Raw genomic sequence first — 8,863 nt, forward strand, 5'->3', positions numbered from 1 at the left:
TTTCATCATGCCTACTACTCTCATTATATAAATCATTTCTGGCCTTAAATGTGCCCTAACTGTTATGTTGTTCATTGTGTACACATGATATATATATATATATATATATATATATATATATATATATATATATATATATATATATATATATATATATATATATATATATATATATATATATATATATATTGTACTATATGGATCCTCCTCTGTTGCTTTCCTGAAGGTTTCTTCCTTTTTTCCTGTTAAAAGTGTTTTGGGGGGAGTTTTTCCAATACCAATGTGAGGTCCCGGGACAGAGGATGTCATATGAATACAGATTGTACAGCTCTCTGAGGCAAATTTGTGATGTTGGGAAATAAATCAAAATGAATTTTCATATTTTTTTCTAAAGGCGAGCATCAAAACCTACATACCAGCTTAATTAAGTATAAAACGGACTCACATTACATTTTTTAAAAGATCACGTAAAAAAAAGTTTAGCATCCAAAATTAGCATGTCCGTGTTGAGAGCATACTGAAATTTGACTATATAACCCATTTTATCGTTTTAAATATTTAGACGACCTTTTTGTGCTTCAAAACCTACTTAGCACTTTAACTACTATGGTACTTAAGATAAGATGGTCCAATAAACATGTGTTTTATAATAATTAAATGTATTTAGAAAAAAACACTAGAGAAGATCGGAGGAGGAGGGATTTCCGTATTCCAAAAACCAAAACTTTTCCTCCAGATGCCATTAGCTGGAGAAGTGCGAGGAGAGGAGGCGGGGCTGGACATTCTTCTCATACTGCAGATCAGAAGGGGGGGCTTCCTGTTCTCATTTTCTTTTTACGGTAAAACATGAGATTTACAGGGAAAGGCGAACCCTTTGTGGCCGTGAACACGGTCCTTTTACCGAAGCACGGATTCAAATGTGCGGTGACACCCACCATTGAACGACGGTAGCGAGTTGTATTGTTGTAGAGGAGATTATCTGCAGCCGGAGAAGCTGCTTCAATCCTTCAGGAAAGGAGAAAATTAACAGTGATGTTTCGCTGAGATGAAGGACCGCGAAAGTAAACGGAAGAACTCAACTGAAAGGTAATGCGGTCACTGGCATATTGTTCGGAAGTTAAAAAAGTTCTCCCCCCCCCCCCCATGCTTATACGTAATCTTGTGTTCCAGTAGCAATGTTGTTTGAACAATGTTTCTTAAGTATCAGCAAGACTATCAGAACAAACGCGTTGTTTCAGGGAATGCTTGTGTTTTTTCGACTTGTTTTAACGATAGGCCTAACGTTATCTAATCTTCATGTCAGTCCCACAGGGGTTATAGCTACTCCATTCAGTGATGGGTGCTTCGAAATGACTCGAGCATTTTCTGAAAATACCGCTATCTAAAACTAGGATTATGTGAACTGTAGCTGAGTGTGTCCTTCACTGCTCCCATGGCTTTGTTACCAGTTAGCTGCTTATTTTTGCGTCGAGTTTTTATTTTCCAGTGTGAGTGCCACATAAGTGAAGTGTTTCCAGGGGCTTCTCAGGGAGACGGAAAAACCTTGGAAGTTGTTTTACACAGTTTTCACAGGCTCACTATAATCTATAATCTGCTGAAGATGTTTATCACAGTGTTTTTCCACAATATACAGAAGTAGTACAGGGATGAAAGTAGATTGTAGTTCTTACATGTACTAATACCCCAATCCTCATGGCTTAATGTATCCTTGAACGCCCTTATTTGATTTAAAACCTCAACATTCCTAAATAAAGAACATTTGTTTTGAATTAGTAGAACATTTGAAAATGAATTTAAATTTAATTTTTAAAATTTACCGGCTGCCAGGCTGTTACGTAAACCGGTGTTATGTACACAACTGCTATGTAGAGTCGGGTACTGATGAGACACATCTTTGAAAATCTAAGATTCTTCTGATTCGATTGATGCAAACCATTCAGGATACAGTCACAACAGCGGGTACAATCAACGCCTCTGTCAGACCACTAACTAACAAACAAACAAACAATTTAAAAATTGAGGCAACTCGCCTAATGAAGCCTCATAATAATCCACTAATTGATAACATTCCAACAAAAGTCCAGATGATCCAATCCAGTAAAAACATGTATTCTAAAATGCATAATTACATCAATAAATACCCATAAATAGCTGTTGCACAATTTAAAATTAGCTAACAAATTATTTATATATTTTCTTTCGTTACTCCAGTTTGCATGTAAACATTGCTGATATCTTTGTATGCATTGGTTGGGTGTTTTAGGCTCATTTTACAAGAACGGTAACCTGTTAAAAGTCTCATTCTTAGAACTTTACAATTTCCAGAACATAAAATGAATAAAATAAACAAAAATAAATTGTAGAAGAGTTTATGATGACTATAATGTCTCAAATGTCTCTTTACAGTGTGCCTATTGAAATGAAAGATACTACGCTTTTTTTCTTTCCATTAAAGCAAAACACTTAAAACGTTTTCCACAGAGGTCTAGTTATCCTCTTTTGAATAGTGGCGAGCCAGCTGCTCTTCTTCCTTTTGCTAAAACCAACTTTTCCCATAAGGCAGTGGGTCCCACTGCATGCATGGTGGTCCCTTAGCTGTTAAAAGATATACAGTTAACTTGTATTTAATGTATATGTATATTGTTCATTACGCTAAACCCCTGCTCACAGCATTGCTCGCGGATAATGTGCCCACTGCCATTAGCAGCTTGATCTTGTTAGGATTGCTTTTTCCTCCGCTTGCCATGTATTCAGTGAAACCAAGTGAGCCTCTTGTTCATTCAAATGAAGGACACAAGACTCACCTATTCTTCTCCAAATCAAGGATTGTCATGCATGGTCTCTGTTGTCAGAGTTATCGTCTGCCATTTAATTGTTAAAGCTATTGTAAACCTCTTTTTGGCTGGCTGTACCACTGGCCTGTGCTCTGCTGTGGTAGTGTTTCTTTCATATTATCTGCCACTGCTTGGATGAACTGAGCAGTGTTAATGATGGGACTCTTGCCTGCTAATAAATCTTTTGTCTGGTTAGCTTCAACTGTAGATTTGAGGTGTTCGATGTATTTGACCTATATTGTCTTGATGGCATGTGCCTTTGGGACTGTGGTCTTTCTGTTATAAAAAGTTTCTGACAAGAAATTCTGATACCTCACGTAAATGTTGCCCTAAGTCTGACAGAGTGCCAAACTGCTGTGACTGTCGTATAATTATGAGCGCTTTCAACACATCCATAAGTTTCTTAAGTAAGGTTCAGGCTCTAAAACTTTCTGAAATTTATACAATTGTATGTTATAGTGACCTCATTATCATCCAAAACAACCAAAACCAATTTGTCTGAAATGTTTATATTTCTTATGTTTTACACAGTGAAAAACAGCCTAGGGTCAAATTGACCCAGAAAAATCAAAGATGTGTACAGGACTTTGAAAACATACCATCATGTCAATTTTATGTTTATCCAGTTGTCCTCATAAAATTAGCAAAAATCATGAAATATGAAGCAAAAAAAAAATATCAACCATATATTTAGAGACGTTAAACATTGAATGGGGTCAAATTGACCCCAAAGGTAATAGGACGGTTAAGCGCTAAATACATTTTAGAGCATGGCCTGCAAGGAATGTCTGCGGCTTTCCCGATAAGGAAAGGAGCTGCCTTTTTCGTCCGGTGGGAGTGGCCAGTTTATCCAGTGAATTTCAGTTAGCTGGCAATGAAGTGGTTCAAATTTTTTGATGTATTGCCATGGTGATTTTGCCAAACTTGCTTTGTGGAACCGAAAAGCCTGACTTAATCTTATCCTAAGGCTAACTCAGTTAGCCAGGTACAAGAAACGTGGCCCGGGAGGAAACTATGAGTGGAGGCGCTACTCCTTTGTGTCAAAAGAAGTCGGCTGAGGTGGTTCGGGCATCTAATCAGGATGCCTTCCATTGATTTAATTCAATTTAATTCAGTTTATTTTGTATAGCCCAAAATCACAAATACAAGATTTGCCTCGAAGGGAAAATCTGTACTCATAACATCCCTGTCCCAGGACCTCACATCAGATCAGGAAAAACTCCCCCAAATATAGATAGTAAAAACTCTATTACAGGGGAAAAAGGGAAGGAACATGAGAGAGATCAACAGAAAAGGGCCTAAGCCAGATAGATCTAAGTATAAGCGCTGTCAAAGTGAAAAAGTCTTAAGTCTACTCTTAAATGAGATGACCGTGTCTGCCCATTAGAGGTTTTCCAGGCATGTCCAACTAGGGTTGCAAAAGGGCGGAAATTTTCCGGTAAATTTCCGCAAAGTTTCCACTGGAATTTTGGCTCGAGAATTTTGAAAAAAAATGTGCCTAAGTTTTTTGCAAAAGCATATAACAAAGAACTTAAATGTAGTTGAGAACAAGACTATGCATGTCTAGCTCAGCTGGACCCTGAATGCAGCTGGTTGGGAACATTGTTTGCCAGAAACATAAACGTAGACATAAAACGTTCTGTTGTTTTGAACGTCTTTGTCATCAGTGTTGCGTCTGAACGTTTCAGCCCGATGCCTGGCAAGTGTGAGAGCGCCGAGTTGCGTAGAGGCCAAGAGCGGTATTGCAGACAGAGATTTCTATTATAGCTTGCAACATATTGAAAAAAATAACTGAACTAGTTCATTTTTTGGAGCTGTGAACTTAGTTCAAAATTTTTGAATTATGGACTATGAACTAGTTCATGTAGAAAGTGAACTTTCCCAACACTGTCATTCACATACTGATTACTTCGTAAACTGAAGCCTTGTTCATTTTAATACCAAGTTTATTTGTATACAGTAGCCTTTTTACAGCAGTGAGAGTAGGACATTTGTATGTCTCAAAAGTACACCATCACCTCGATTACTCACGGCTTTCGGAATGTCAAAAAAGTCATTTTTAAAAGTTGTATTATAAATGTTTGCATGCATGTCTGCTTATGACAAGGTAAATATAGTAAAATTACCCCAAAATTTCCAGTTAATTCCCAATAATTCTCGTTTATTCCCGTTTATCCCCGTGGAAAGTTTCCAACTTTGAATATTCCCGGAATTTTGCAACCCTGTCATATCCAACTGGTAGGAGACCCTGAGGAAGACCCATGACACGCTGGAGGGATCATATCGCTTAGCTGGCTGGGGAATGCATCAGGATCCCCCAGAATAAATTGGTAAATGTTGTGAGTGAGAGGGAGGCCTGGGTCAGCCTGCAGGGCCTGCTGCCACTGCGACCCAAGCCCAGATAGCAGATGAATATGGATGAATGGATTTGTTTGTTTACTGTTTATGTTTGCTGCAGCAGTTGAGGAATCACTCTTCTTTATTCATCTGCAGCTTGATATTGTTAAGTAAATGCTGTGTGCTTGTTCTGGAAGAGTCTTTTAACATTAAATGTTTTGTTGTTTGCTGGTTTCTCGTTGCATATCAAGCATACAGGTCAGCCAACATCATTGGCAGTGAAAGAAAATGAATAAGTCCACAAAGAATTAAACTCTTTATTTTTCTTCTTGACTTTAAGTTCTATTGACAGTATATTGAGGGTGAAGCTCTGTGAATCATGATTTAGCCACCTACAGGGAAAGAGGTTTAACTAGAACGTGATGGAATGTGAGGCACATTTTAGTCCAAAAAAATATGAAAATTTTTTATGACAAAGTATCACCTCAAACTGCAATATATTAGGTGCTCCCTTTTAAAAGATTGTTCACTGTTTATTTTGAATATTTTTTTGTGAAAGTCTCAGAGCTGCAAAAGAGGATCTGAATATAGCCGCATGCAGCTTCGGAGCAGCTGGTTGCTGACCCCTGATCTAACAAAATATCTGTCAACATTTTTAGTAGTATCAAGCGGGGCGACTGTGGCCTTGTGGTAGAGCAGTGTTGTCCTTCAATCAGAGGTGCTTCAATCAATTCCCGGCTCCGCTACTCCATGTCGATATGTCCTTGGGCAAAACAGTTAACCCTGATTTGTTCCATCAGTGTATAGATGGCTGTGAATGAATGAACATGTAGTGTTAAAGTGCTTTGAGTGTCATGAGACTAGAAGTGCTATACAAGTGAATTCCATTTACCATACATCTTGGCATGTTGGGCACATGTTTCAAAAACTTAATTAAAAATATCCAGCAAGCTTGGTGATGTTTGGACAAACATTGAGTTATGGCCAAAAAATCAAGTCATGTGTTTGGAATTAGTGGCACACTCTGTGTTGTAGGATTTAACAATAATTTTTGAAATATTGTAAAGAAACGTATCCTGTGCAGGAGGGAGCACCGGCTCCAGACTCAGTCATGATCTATGGAAACGTGAGGCTCCTGCAAAGATCCATCCGCAGCTCCAGTTTTAAAGATGTTACTGAGGGGACTTGTAAAATACAGTTTAAGAAGTTACACATGAATGTTGCAGATAGTTCACTGATACATGTTTCAGGGTTTGCTGGGTTTAATTTAACTTGAATTGCCTTAACAGTCACCACCAGTGTGGCCTTTCAGCCAAAACACTCAGGGAAGAAGTAGAAAACTGTGGTAGTAATGGAAAGCGCCCAGAGGAAGTTTCTTGAAAGAGAAAGCGGAGAGTAACTGAACTTTTCCCAGACAAAAATGTTTTTGTTAACTGAGCGGCATCATTAATTGAATATGTAAAAACACAATTAGCTCATTGATAGAGTGGCTGTCCCCTAACCACAAAGTAGCTGGTTTGATCCCCAGTCTTCCCATAGTTTGCATGTTGAAGCGTCCCTGAGGATGGGTCAAATGCAGAGAATAATTTCTCCAAGGAGATTAATAAAGGACCACTTCTTCTTTTTTATTTTCATCCTTCCCAGTGTGTAACATTTTGGGAGCTTTCTTGTTGAACCTGTATTTGTTTAGTCTACCTGTCAGTTCAAATACCTGAGGTTGGGTTCCCATCTATGTCATTTTGTAATTACACCACCCAGCTTGACTCATGTCTTTGTTTCTTCTGGCTTTTGTCATTTTAGATGTCAATAAAGCAGGCTTTGCACTTATCTTGATTTCAAGTTTCATCTTACATCCTGAAAACGTTCCTACTTAAAAGCTAATTTCGCAGTGGAGACAACAACCTATGACATTGGACCAGTATTGAGCGAGAGTGCTGCAGCCTCAAAACAGGCTGCAATATAGTACTTCAGTGCAATTACGCACCGTCAATATACTACGTCTACTAAAAGTGCTTGTTTTTGCCACTGATGGGCTCAGATTCTTATTATACGCCCATTTTTGTTTACCTTTCACTTGTCCTGGTTTGTGATTTATTGAGTTTATTGAACATATATGTTGCAGTTTGGCTTTGGTTTGTGAACATAAAGAAGCAAAGCTGGAGAGGGGGAGTGTTTCAACAAAGGGCTGCAGAAGCATTTTACAATTTCGGAAAATTGTTAACATGTAGAGCTGAGACGGGTGTACTGTCTTATGTTACTGTCCGATTGACATACAGAGAAGAACTGGGCCAGTTATGTAAACAAGACAGCCATGATGGTGTGTCTGCCCTAAGGCCAAGACGTAATAAAGTTTTAAATCAAGTCAGTGTGAACATCAAACAATTTGTTTTGAGTTATTATAAGGCATTTTGTGCTCCACAATAATTAAACAAATCATTTGAAATTATATATACATTGAGACCATGTGACTGTATATCCATTTTTTCCTGTCATGTATGAATCAGCTGTTTGTTATTTAATTGAATAACATATAATATTTGGTAAATGGACTTGTATTTGTATAGCACTTTTCTTGTTTCCCGACCACTCAATACACTTTAAAACTACATGTCATCATTCACCCATTCACACATTGATGGTAGGGACTACCTGTGGAAGCAATTTGGGGTTAAATGGGGTTAAGCCCAAGGACACATCAACATAGCGGGACTGGGAATCAAACCGCCGATCCTCTGATTGAAGGACGACCCTTTACCACTGAACCACAGACATGGCAAGCACATGCATAGACACTATTTGCTGCATCAGATAGATTTTCTTTAACTGGACTGTTTTATGAAATGAAAACAACCAAAAGCTAATCTGTTTAGTACAATAGCGGAGGGGAATGTCAAATTCTGCTTTCAACATCTTTTTTTATAATCACATTGAACAACATTACCCAGCAGTTCAAGTGATTGTTGTTTAGGTCACAACCAGTCAAACGGGGAGGTTTTACTCTCCAGTGTAAATGTCATTGACGGTTGGCAGAGTAAACGCTCGTAAAGCAGTTACACTGGTGCACAGGTATGAAGGAGTGGCTCAGTGCTGAATGGTTGCCAGATCCACCTGTCTCTACCTCCCAGCCCCACCTGTTGGAATGAGGGAAAGAGGGGGGTTGGAAATGGAAAGATAGGTGTGCTGCCTCAAACATACACACGGTAGAAATTAACGAGACAGTTGGTAAAACGGACAAACATTGGATTACCACTTTATTTTTTACTTAGAAGTATATAACGACAGGATTGCTTGAGGAAAACACAGGTAAGACAGTTTTTTCTCATCCCGCTTTCCGCTTTTCTAAAATAAATGGCCTCAGGATGAGAGCTGAATTCAAGTTCATGCTGTGGAGGTGAAAACGGGTGATTGTGTAATTTAGTTTGGGGTACAAGGTGTTCAAAGAAAATGAAAAAGCGACCAATTAAGTTGTTACCGTGTGAATAGGAGATTAAAACACTAAATGCATTTCAAAGACATGCAAAAAAAACTTCCATGCTTCCTCAAAATGTTTTGTTTTCCAGCACAAATGAGACGGTATCAGTCACTAATCAGTTTGACTTGTTTTACCTGTTGCCATTAGGGTATATTGAGCAGTCAACGTTCTTAGCAAAATGTTGGGTAAAAGTCTATAAGCAACCTCTAAAAAGCTTTGA

General features: G+C 38.4%; 1 protein-coding gene across 4 annotated transcripts in view; it reads left to right on the plus strand.

The window, feature by feature from the left end:
- The first annotated feature begins 764 nt into the window (after nt 1-764).
- The window catches only part of amot (angiomotin), a 37,182-nt gene continuing 29,083 nt past the window's right edge, over nt 765-8,863 (plus strand). For all 4 annotated transcript variants that reach the window (XM_068600947.1, XM_068600950.1, XM_068600951.1 and 1 more), the window contains exon 1: nt 765-1,086. The gene's annotated coding sequence lies outside the window, so the exon portion shown is untranslated. The remainder of the gene's footprint in view (nt 1,087-8,863) is intronic.

The sequence above is a fragment of the Clinocottus analis genome, unplaced genomic scaffold (assembly GCF_023055335.1).
Source record: "Clinocottus analis isolate CAN_PGR_092001 unplaced genomic scaffold, fCliAna1.0.p SCAF_5, whole genome shotgun sequence".
Lineage (NCBI taxonomy): Eukaryota > Metazoa > Chordata > Actinopteri > Perciformes > Cottidae > Clinocottus > Clinocottus analis.